Genomic DNA, 12,295 nt, shown 5'->3' with positions numbered 1-12,295 from the left:
AGCACTAACATGGCTCCCTAAAACACCCCAGATGGCCTTCAACAGCCTGAAAGATTTCAGCTCACTTATTATTATTATTACAGTCGTACCTTGGATCCCGAATGCCTTGCGAGTCAAATGTTTTGGCTCCTGAACGCCATAAACCTGGAAGTTAGTGTTCCAGTTTGCGACATTCTTTGGAACCTGAGTGCCGAATGGGGCTTCCACGGCTTCCTGCAGCCAATCAGAAGCCGCGCTTTGGTTTCTGAACGTTTTGGAAGTTGAACGGACTTCCGGAACAGATTCCGTTCGACTTCCGAGGTACCACTGTATTTTAAAGCAAAGAGCAGCCATCCTGAGATTACTACCGGTATGTGGATCAGCCTTCCAAACTCTTCTGGAACACAAAACACTCTCGACCAAAAATTTTTTGGCTGACTTAAAAGATCCATACCTATGACTTAAACTTAACATGCACCCAAGATAAGGCTAAGCACTACACACACACCCAACCCCGCTTCCCCAACATTACACATGACCCTAACTGGTGCCCTCTTCATGGGGGCATACGAAGTGGGGGGTGGAGGGGGTGGTGCCATGGTGTGTGTGTGACAAGATGGCCCCTGCCTCCTCCCAGCTGTAGGGCGGCCAAGGGCTTGCGTGCCATCCATACGGGCTGCAGCTCTCTCACACTGTCCATATGGGCTGTTGCGCGTGCGCACGGTGACCATACAGGCTGCTGCACATGCCCAGTCCATACGGGCTGCTCTGCCTCTGCCTCTTCATATATGTGGGCTCTCCTCTGCATGGGGTGTGTGTGTAGGGGTTGCTGCATTATGGCAAGCGTCACCCCTTGCAATACACTCCATTGCATGCCTGCAACTTTCTTATGTGCACAACCCAGCTCTCCATGACACTGGGAGCTCCGCAAAACCAGGGGGGTCAGCTGTGTGTGCAAGTAGCAGATGAAATTCAGCCTCATGCTATTGCAAGCATTGCATCTACATGAGAATTATCAGCTTACCAGATGGAACCACCTGACCTCTCCTCTCCATGTATCATTCCGTGGGCTTCCCCCCTGAGCCAGTTTAAGGGGGTGCAGAGAAAAAGGAGGGTGGAAAGCCCCATTGAGCGAGCAGAAGCCCTTGCATAGTGCTTCCACTGACAGGGTTTGTTAGGTGATTTCCACCCTATGTGTTGCACACATGAGATAGAATGCATATAGGGTGAGTGGGCCGAGCCAGCTACCCCTGCCAGGTGTGCATTCTTTTAACACCAGGATGTGCCTAATAAGGAGCAAAAAGGGCTGCAGTGAGTGTAAAAGCAAAGCTGCCTTGCTGGTTTAAGCAGCACTCAAGAATGGTGCACGCATTTGCACACAGGGTTACGAGGAAGGTATGCAGAGCTTGTGAAGGCTTATGAATCTGGCTTCTTCACATTTAGAGGCACTGGCCAATAGCAGTCGTTGTGTTTCAGGACTGATTGAAATAGTTCATAAAGAAAAAGCAGTCTCAGTTGGCACAAAATATCCTTGCCAAAGCATATTCTGTACTGGAGCCAAACACACTACTATAATGAAGTAGACTTGCTGACATGCTGGCTTTGTCTCTCACTACAAAGCATACTGCTGACTTGGTGATTTATCAGAAAAATCTTCAGCCACAGAGGGGCAACTGAAACCTAAAAGCTTACACAAATGTGTCCCCTTTGGCCACGCATGATCTTCTCTCATATGCTTTGCTTCGGTGCGTATTCTACACACAGTCACTGGTGCTTGCGAAAGGCGGTGGCAGAACTCAGTGGTAGAGCATCATCCTAGGTTCAATTTCGGGCATCTCCAGGTGGGACTGGGAAAGACTCTTTCTGAAACCCCCGTAGTCTGACTCAGTATAAGGAAGGTTCCTGCGGCTGCCGTCCCCTGCCCCATAATGCTGCTGGAATGATGTGACATTGCGAAGTAGCATCATTTTGAGGTGGCCTCTATGGGGAAAGATAGCAGCCCCCATGTGTGTGTTTTTAAATAAAAAAATATTTTAAGAAATAAAGGATGCTGCCATTGTCAATGTAAAGGAATATCTGAAATCTTTAGGGAATTTTAGCTCCCCTTTTGTTACACATCACCCTCTCCATACTTTCAAAACCAAAAGTCCATTTGAAAGTTAAGACATGTACACCCATCTTATGGGCTAAACAAATTTTCTATATTTGTAGAATATAGAAATTCCTCAGTACTAATATATAGAAAATTTGTTTAGCCCATAAGATGGGTGTACATGTCTTAACTTTCAAATGGACTAAACAAATTTTCTATATTTGTAGAATATAGAAATTCCTCAGTACTAATATATAGAAAATTTGTTTAGCCCACAAGACACAAAAGCAACAGTTTTACAAAGCCAGGACGCCTCTACCTCAGTAGACAGAGATTAGGCAGTTTCTCTGTTTCTAATGTATTTATATCATATTTACATGTGGCAGAAACTTTCATGTTTAGAATTCTTGCCCAGGAGCAGGATAATTTGTTATCCTTAAGATCAGGCACCCCCAAACTGTGGCCCTCCAGATCTTTTGGCCTACAACTCCCATGATCCCCAGCTAACAGGACCAGTGGTCGGGGAAGATGGGAATTGTAGTCCAAAACATCTGGAGGGCCGAAGTTTGGGGATGCCTGCTTAAGATGATGTTGCACTACTGGACTACAAGTCCCATCAGCCTTGGTCATGTTGGTTGTGGGTGATGGGGACTGGCAACATCTGTGGAGTCCCATGTTGGCCACCTCTCTTCTAGTTCACTGATTCAAGTAAAATAATGGTCTCCCAGAGCTACAGGAAGCATTCCTATTTCAGAACCAGAGAGAACCAATGGGACATCCAAAACGGCTCTAAGGATTTTCTGTTAAATCCGTTCAGGGAGGTCAAAGCATTTGCAATATACATTTCCACATGTCTAAATCCATGAGAGAAGCTGTCTTATCTGGAGTCTCTGAAGAAACCAACCAGCCTCCTAGTAAGATGGGATCTGGGGAAACTGCTAGTATATCCAATTATTTTCACCCTCTCACCAGAACATCTGGGAGGAGGAGGGAAATGAACAGAGGAGGCTAAAGGTTGCAAACCAAATCTATGTAACAAATTTCACAATGGCCTTAATTCCATTCAAGGAACTCTTGCTAATAGATGGGGCTATGAAATGAAGCTCTCAGAACAGTGATTGAAAATCCAGTAGAAAAACCTCAACTTAAAATTCAGAATCTTGTGCCTGCCAATTATTTCTTGTAGCATCCAAATTACAGGACTGTGTAACAGTGACATCCAGTGGATATGTGGACTTCAACAGCTATTCTTCATATATATATCTGACTTGGCCTGTTAGGGAGTTGCTTTATGCTAGGCGTGACTACAGTATTTGTTCATATAGGTCAGTATTGTTTACCCAAGCCATTTAAGTGCTGTAGGAATACAGTCTAGTATACTGTATTAACTGTTTTCCTAAATTACTTCAGGTTGTTTTCTTTTGAAACTAATTCTTATCAAATACTTTGTTACCTAGCATAATTGATGTGTGGGTATTGAATTCCTTTAACTAGACTGAGTTGTTGAGGGTTTGGGATATATATCCAGAGATCAATGGATGTATTTGTAGGATAATGGTCAAGAGATGCAGCTGAAAACTAAAAAGTGACACAGGTGAAAAATAAACAAATAACCAATCTCTCTTTAACCATTGTATGCAGTGGCATCAAAAAACCCCAATTAAGCACGAAAACTGTACCAATGTAGAACTAGAAGCTTTGTGCAGAATCACACTATATATTTGAAGTACATTCAAAGCATATGATTTCCCCCAAAGAACTGTATTTCCCCCTTCACAGAACTATAATTTCTAGCACTTTTAACAAACTACAGTTTCCATGATTCTTTGAGTGTGTTATGACTGCCTGGTTTAAAGTTGAATTAGCTCCTTTTGAGAGATTGTTGAGGCTCATATTTCCTGGCTTGGAAATACAAGACTTGGAGGTTCAATAATGTTCAGCTCAATATAGGGTAAATATGGCAACCTCCACATTCTCCCCTGACTCACTTTAAAATCTGAGCCAGAGAAGAATTTCACTTTCCCCTTCTCTCCTAACTAGCCACACGACTGCACACAATTTGTCCAACTCCCTCTCCATCCCACCCACTTACTTGACTGCAGTTGGGAGGGAAGAGAAGGAATGGACATCTATAATATCCTCACAGTTAATAATTTTCAGATTGCCAGGGATAGTATATTTCAGCCATTAACTGCCTCACTGAACAGGGATGTTTTTAACTTTCTTCTGAAAGTTAATATTGAGAACACAGCCACATCTCACTGTATAGGGCAGCCCACAAGTGGGGAAGCACCTGCCGCAGGTCACCATACATGAAAACAATTCACAGAGGTCAAATTATGTGTTACAGATCTAAACATAACCTTTACTCTCAAAATCTGGAATGTTGTTCTGGGTTTCTGAAGAATGAAGTTAGGTTCTGGGTTTCTGGAGAAAATGTAGAGAGCCAGTGTGGTGTAGTGGTTAAGAGCAGTAGACTTGTAATCTGGGGAACCGGGTTCGCGTCTCCGCTCCTCCACCTGCAGCTGCTGGGTGACCTTGAGCTAGTCACACTTCTGTGAAGTCTCTCAGCCTCACTCACCTCACAGAGTGTTTGTTGTGGGGGAGGAGGGGAAAGCAGATTGTTAGCTGCTTTGAGACTCCTTCGGGTAGTAATAAAGCGGGATAGCAAATCCAAACTCTTCTTCTTCTTCTTCTTCTTCTTCTTCTTCTTCTTCTTCTTCTTCTTCTTCTTCTTCTTCTTCTTCTTCTTCTTCTCTTCTTCTTCTTCTTCTTCTTCTTCTTCTTCTTCTTCTTCTTCTTCTTCTTCTTCTTCTTCTTCTTCTTCTTCTTCTTCTTCTTTCTCCAGGTGCCAAATAGAAACACTTTTTCACCTGTTGATCATGTTTTCTTCTTCAGCTGTAGCATAGTTGGTTTCCTCTCTAGTCTCATTAATCATAATTTGCCAAGAGAGTCCTCTGTTAGTTTGTGTGTGTATTCCCCCCCCCATTCTTGACAATGGACACAGCAAAAGGCACTCCTTGAGTATGAAATGTGATATTTTACTCAAAGGGTTTCAAAGTTAAATCTCACAAAATAAATATAATCAGCTGCATTGAAACAATAACCTTCTTTGGAAAGACTTAAGTGCCAGGTGTTGGATGATACAGCCTCATGCTACTGAGTGTTGGTTACATTATTTATTTAAAACTAAAAGATCAGAAAATATATTTTTAATGAGCACAAATCATTTTTAAGGGTACCATGCTATACATGAGCCTAACCCGGCTGTCAACCCTCAGGGTAAATAAAAATGAGAACTATGTGGGTAGTGCTACAGTTAGACTTTTGTTGAGTCCCAGGTTTTAGGTCCATCATTATTATGGGTTACCTGACAGGTTTTTTTTTCCTGATTGTGGCTTCCTCTGTTGATTTGTGGTGCATCATCATATTTTGAATTCAGACGTGGAATATAAAGCAAAGCCTTATTTATTATTTTAAAAGACTCACACCCTCTAGCCTGTAGGATCCCAAATGCGGTACTCACAGATTTAACTATTAGACATATTTGGGAGCAAGTTGTCATATTAATACAGGACAATGCAGTGTACATCGAGCACCCACGAGGCTGTCAGACAATGGTTTCTCAAGAGAGTTGAAAGTGACATGAGCCCAGTGTGGCTCTGTATATGCACTTGTGGCATTTGTTGACTTTGGTTAAGCAAGGTTTGCAAAGTTTCAAAACAATACAAAGCTCTGCAAAAGTATATTTTGCTAGGCTAGATCAAATGCTCAGCATCCCGGGTTCTATGGTGACTAGGAAGATGCTTCTGGATGGTTGATACATGGTACATGAAGGCAAAAGACAGTCCCTGCTCTTGCCTTCCAGCAACTGCTATTGAAGAACATATGACTCCGAACCTGGAGATTCCACTAGGTGTCATTTCTACTTACCATTGATTGAATTATCTTCCATGAATATATTTTAAGCCCCTTCCAAAGAGGAAATTTCTCAAAAATTGAGTGGAAAGGGTTGAGTGGAAAGGCATTCAAATCTCTCCAGTTTGTGTGTAGGTTTCTAAAGAGGAAATTTCTCAAAAATGAGTGGAAAGACGTTCAAATCTCTCCTGTCTGTGTGTAGGTTTTTCCATAATCTAAACAATAGATGCTCAGCTGGAATATAAACCACATAACAGGAAGGATACCACCAAGGCCGTGATGATGCCAGCATGGTTAATGAGCAGAGTCAAGGAAGCTATAATAAGCAAAAAAGCTTCCTTCAGAAAAATGGAAGGCTTGTCCAAAGGAAGAGAACAAAAAGGATCGCAAGTTTTTGCAAAAGTAATGCAAGTATACAATAAGGAAGACTCTCTCTCTCTCTCTGACAGTGGAAGAGCAAGCCAATTGGGTGTCTGGGGCAGCGTGTGTGCCCTGCACCCAGGGGCGGAGCCAGCCACGGGGCTGGGCAAGCTGGGGCAGGACACTCCGTGGGGCCTCCGAGGAATCTGCCTGCCTCCCTCCCATCAGCCGCCCTACAGCTGAGGGGGAGGTGGTGGGTGGACTGTTTGGGGAAGCGTGGAGCCTGTGGGCGCCCAAGCCACCACGTCACTCCCAGGAGAGACGCGTGGCTTGGCTGTGCTGCAGGCCCCGCAGTGAGTGCGGCCCGGCATTTTGTCACCCCCCTCAGTGGTGACACCCGGGGCGAACCACTCCCACCGCACCCCCCTTCCTCCGCCCCTGCTCAAAGATAGATATTTGCACATATCTTCATTGCAAAAGATGTAAGACAGACACCTGTTTTCAAATTGACAATGCAGAAGCTCAGCTGGGCGGGGATGGGCCAGGACTTCATTTTTAGGTGACAGATAAGCAGGGACACGGGTAGGAATGACAGATTGGCTCTGCTGGTGTACCCAAGCAGCCCCAACCTCAATGCCGTCCTACCCTGCACCAGTCCTCTTTACAATACAATCCCATCGCATGTGTCACTATGCCTACAGCCCTGACCTCATCAACTCTGCCTGGCCTCATCCGCATCCGGGTTAGCTGCAGCAGCACAGGTGTAAGTTGGGTGGCTACAGGAGCGGCATTTCTGTCAGAGATGCTGGGGAGACAAAGGCACACAGGACTGATGTGGGGTGGATCATGTCCCAAACCTCGTACCTGTCAGCCCACTGCATCAGAGAGGGCCCTCTTAAATGGAAGCCTTTGGTACTTTCTCAATCACCAACATTACTAGCATTACAGTCAAGGTTTTTGCCTACATCATATTCCTCAAATGCAGAGTCTCTGTACCATCCTGTTGAATTCATAGAGTTCTTTTGTTTGTATTATCCAGCTGACCCATTCTCTCGTCTTGCCAAAGAACTGAACACGCTTGACATTTTAGCTGATTACTTCCCCAGAATTAAACAGAAAGCAGGGCAGCGGTCCAAAGTTCCTTTCAGTGTGAAAGCTAATTATATAAATGCTTTGAACAGCAATTTCTTTTTGGATGTTAAAGTGCTTTTATTAGATTGTTCTCCTGTCCTCTTTAAATTTATTATTGGACACTTATAAATGGTTGTGGCCTAGGAGAGTTCCTCCCCCCTCCCCACTTCAGGATCAGGCCAAAATAGTATAAAGTACACCTTAGTTTATTGCATCATTGTAATAAGGAAGAGGGAAAGCATCCTAAAGCAAGTTGTTATGGATGGACCTGAAGCATTGATTTATTGCTGGGTAGCTAAGTGAAGGTCCATTCTCTTAGATCCATTCTTACTATTAAACAAAGTCCTAATTTCCAAATGCAGCGTGTCAGCAAAGGAGATCTCCCTGAATGACTGAAAGAGATTGCTGTGTTATTGATATCTTAAAGGTAAAGGTAAAGGGACCCCTGACCATTAGGTCCAGTCGTGACCGACTCTGGGGTTGCGCGCTCATCTCGCATTATTGGCCGAGGGAGCCGGCGTATAGCTTCCAGGTCATGTGGCCAGCATGACAAAGCCGCTTCTGGCAAACCAGAGCAGCACATGGAAACGCTGTTTACCTTCCCGCTGTAGCGGTTCCTATTTATCTACTTGCATTTTGACGTGCTTTCGAACTGCTAGGTTGGCAGGAGCTGGGACCAAGCAACGGGAGCTCACCCTAGGCTCAGTGGTTTAACCACAGCGCCACCTGGGTCCCTTATCTTACTGATATGTAAAACAGCCAGGAATGTTGAATAAAGAGATCTAAATCTTATAATAAACTAGACTCCCAAGAACATAAAAAACGTGTCTGAAATGATTGGTGAAGGAGTGATATCTATAACACCGGGAAGTAGGGCATAGCTAGGAGTACATGATGAGTCCAAATTGTAGTTCAGGGGTGTATCTTTCAATCTTACTATTGATGTATAACAGGAATGGGGAACCGTTTTCAGACTGACCAGATGCCTGCTGAAAACCTGCAAGCAGGACCTGTACACAAGAGCATTCCCTCTTCCTGTGGTTTCCAGCAACTGGTATTTAGACACATACTGCCCCAATGGCCTGATCCTCCATGAAATTGTGGAATCCTCTTTTAAAGCCATCAAAATTGGCAGCCATCACAGGGAGTGAGTGCCTTACTTTAACTATGTGCTGTGTGAGGTAGCTGTTCAGCATGCGCAGTTGGTCTTCTCCACATATAATAGAGAGGCCAAAGGTACAGTAGATGGACACAGAATTTGTACAATACTTGTTGCCCTGTGATGGATGATGGAAGTATATGGCAGAGCCAGCCTTGAATAAAGGTGTGTTTTCCATCCTCAAATTCTTGGAGTGTCCGGAATGTGAATATATCCCCTTGCTGCTGGTATTCACTGATTCTAGTAGCTCCTCTGTCTGTAGTGAGGTATTCTAGTTGTAAGATTGCTGGTGATGCTTTAAGTGCTCCTCCTTATGTGGTGCCACATCAGCCTTCCCATTTTGTGAACCTGCGATATAGCATATCCAGAAGTTGAAAATGGGGTGTGTGACAGAGGAGGAGGAGAAGGGTCCAATGTATTTTCTTCTGTTACTTGATCAGGTTTCCTTGCAGTTGTCGATCACAATAAGACATCGTACGAATAAGCACCATAAGAATTGCCATTGCTCTATTAGCAACATTAGCAATTGTGCATGTTTCAAGTCAGGGTTCCTATGACCAGCCAGCCCCCCCCCCCCATTGACCTTCCTAGAGGTGATGTTAGCAAGTATTAAGGGGTTTTGCCTCTGCAATAAAATCCTGAAACATCACCAGTGAAATCGTTGTTTGATCAGTTTCCCCTGCATAAAAGATACTTTTCTCTTGTCTTCATTTTTAATGGCATAGAATACATAGCCATTTCTCCTAAATGATTACTTCCCCCAGTGTGCCTCTTTACCTGCAAGCCAGAGCATTCAACACTATCCCCTGGGTATCCAGGATAAACCCATTTAGTGTGAGACTAATTTGTTTCTTGGCAGCCTTTGCGCTACTTTATTCATCCATGATTTGAACAAGCCACTGATTCATTTGGTTCTAAGGGCGTGCTGTCATTTCTCTACTATTTCCCCCCTTTATTCTTATTGCTAGGCCAGCAATGGTGACGCTACCTGCAGGCAGCATCTTGAGGTGGAGGAATCAGACTAGATAAAGGCAGGAGTTTGTGTCTGAAGAGTGCAGCAAGGGCTTTTGAAGTGTTGGCCCCTGATGCTACTCGTTGCTTCTTGCCAGGACCATCTCTACCATTAGGCAGAGTGAGGCAGTTGCCCAGTATGTTTTTGGTATTGTGAAAGGGCAGGAAATTATTAGTAATTTTAATAATTATTTAAGTAGGGAGGGACAGTGGTACTAGACGGATTCTCTGCCTCAGATGCCAGTATTGCTTGGCTAGCCTTGGGTACAATGTACATTGGATCAGATCACAAATGTCACAAGGCTAAGTGGGCTAACATTTTGCTTAGCAAAGGCAACATGAGATCTGTAAGAGTGGCACGAGTTGAAGCAGGGTTCGCTGAAGTGCTTTGTGGCACTTTGGCAATCCAGACATTTTGAAAAATACTGTAGACAAGCATGTACAGTACTGAAAGCAAAAGTAATGTCTCTATGCTTATCATAACTCCATAATGCCAGGGTAGGATGGTATTGAAAGGGAAAGCAAACAGCAGAGTGGAAAGGTAGAGGGAAAGCTCTGTTGTGTCTGAGACATCAAGTTTGTAATGAGAGGGAATGAAAGTTGCAGGTCCCTTACCTGGGGAAAGCTCCCCGATGTCTGCAATTTTCAGACTAATTGCTCACAAAACACTTAAATGATCCCCTTTCCTACCCAACAAAAAGGGCAACAGCTGCCCTTGCAGGGAAACCCCTGCAGAGAGCCAGTGTGGTGTAGTGGTTAAGAGCGGTAGACTCCTAATCTGGGGAACCGGGTTCATGTCTTCACTCCTCCACATGCAGCTGCTGGGTGACCTTGGGCTAGTCACACTTCTCTGAAGTCTCTCAGCCCCACCCACCTCACAGGGTGTCTGTTGTGGGGGAGGAGGGGAAAGGAGATTGTTGGCCGCTTTGAGACTCCTTCGGGTAGTGATAAAGCGGGATATCAAATCCAAACTCTTCTTCTTCTTCCTCTTCTTCTTCTTCTTCAGTGATCCTTCTGAAATGTGGAAGAATTCATGCTCTTGGAAGGGAAAACTTCCCCTGCAGATTCCATCTGTTTCTGCTCCAAAATTAAAAAGTTATGGATGTTTCCTTAAACAAAACAAAACAAACAAAACAAAACAAAACAAAACAAAACACCAGGGTGTGGAGAAGGCGAGAGGAAGCTCCACCACTTCTTGATAGAACAACCTTGCAATCAGAGGGAATAATTTTACTCAGAAAGTGAATCTTTTTTAAGGTACACAGCACAAAAGCTAATAGAACTAATTTGGCAGGTGTAAACCACTCAAGGAGTTAGCATGTCTGCATATTTCATACACTTCTGTCAAAAGCTATATATATATATATATATATATATATATATATATATATATATATATATATATATATATATATATATCTCTGTAGGCTTCAGAAGGAAAAAGGTTGGTTTTGCAATAGTGAATGGGGTAGGGGAGGGAGAAGAGAAATTATTTGTCCTTGGACAGACCCTGAGCTGAATTAGGAATTGTATAAAGTGCCTCAAACTTAGATGGCCTATTTTCTGAACTCTGAATTGGGGTTTGAACAGAACCTTCTGGTCATTGCACACCTGTACTATGTACCTTGGTTTGAAGGAAGCGCTGTTTGCTGCTCTGCCTCAGGTGGCAAGGTGCTTTGGTTTAGCCTTGCTCCTCCCCTGCCTACATCTCTGCTCCATTTTGGTTCACATATTCATAAAATGGTTCATTCTAATGCAGAAATGAGATGCAACAATGGATCTACAGGTGAATGCATCCAAAAGTGGCCCAGATCATCAAGAAACTGACTCATCCGTCTCTATCCGGCATGTATGGTAGTCCACTAGGCTTCAATAGACCTCCTGTATTTGCAATCTGCCTAGAACTACAAAAGTAAGGAGATTCTCAAGTTGCTAGTGGGCTGCAAGGCATGTCTGGTGGACTGATCTACAGTTTGTTGGTTCTTAAGTTATACAGGGCTGACCTAGTTCTACAAATGTAATTTGTCCTAGTCCACAATGGCATGTCTTCCTTAGGAATAAAGGAAGTTGCCTTATACTGTGGCACAGCATTCGTCCATCTAGCTCAGGATTGTCTACATCAGAGTAGTGAACCCTTTTCAGTCCAAGGGCCAGATTCCTTTGTGACAAACCTCATAGGAGGCCACATGTCAGGGGTGGGGCAAGATAAAAGTCTCTGGGGCAATAGGTATGGCTTTTACCTTTGTACAGTAGGCTACATTCTAGTTGGAAGTATATACACACACTTCTCCATCCTCTAGCAGGAAAGCCAGAGTCATTATCACATTTCCGTAAGGCAAAAGCAAGAAGAGAATGGAGCAGTGCTGGTGAGGGAAGCAGCCTAGGGCAAGTCTCGAGGGATGAGTTGCGGGGCCTGGAGAGTCACAATTTGTACTGACTGAGAGTAGTTCTCTGAGATTTGAAACAGGATTTTTAGTTCCATGTTATATTTTGCTGTTGTATTATTTATTTGTTAATGAAACATGCATACTACCCAACAACGATAGTTTTCCCAATTGACAAACAATACAATTTATTTGGCACCATTTTAAAAATACAAGTTATTGACTTACCCTTGAGCATCCATTTTAGGCCCAGAATCGGTT

At 43.8% G+C, this 12,295-nt stretch overlaps 1 protein-coding gene across 2 annotated transcripts in view; it reads left to right on the top strand.

Moving 5' to 3' along the window:
• INSC (INSC spindle orientation adaptor protein) overlaps positions 1-12,295 on the top strand; it is a 138,695-nt gene that overhangs the window by 99,532 nt on the left and 26,868 nt on the right. The window lies entirely within an intron of this gene.

This window comes from Zootoca vivipara, chromosome 1 (genome assembly GCF_965207765.1).
Source record: "Zootoca vivipara chromosome 1, rZooViv2.hap1.1, whole genome shotgun sequence".
Lineage (NCBI taxonomy): Eukaryota > Metazoa > Chordata > Lepidosauria > Squamata > Lacertidae > Zootoca > Zootoca vivipara.
Note: the sequence above shows the minus strand (reverse complement) of the source record. Positions and strands in the feature narration are given on the sequence as shown.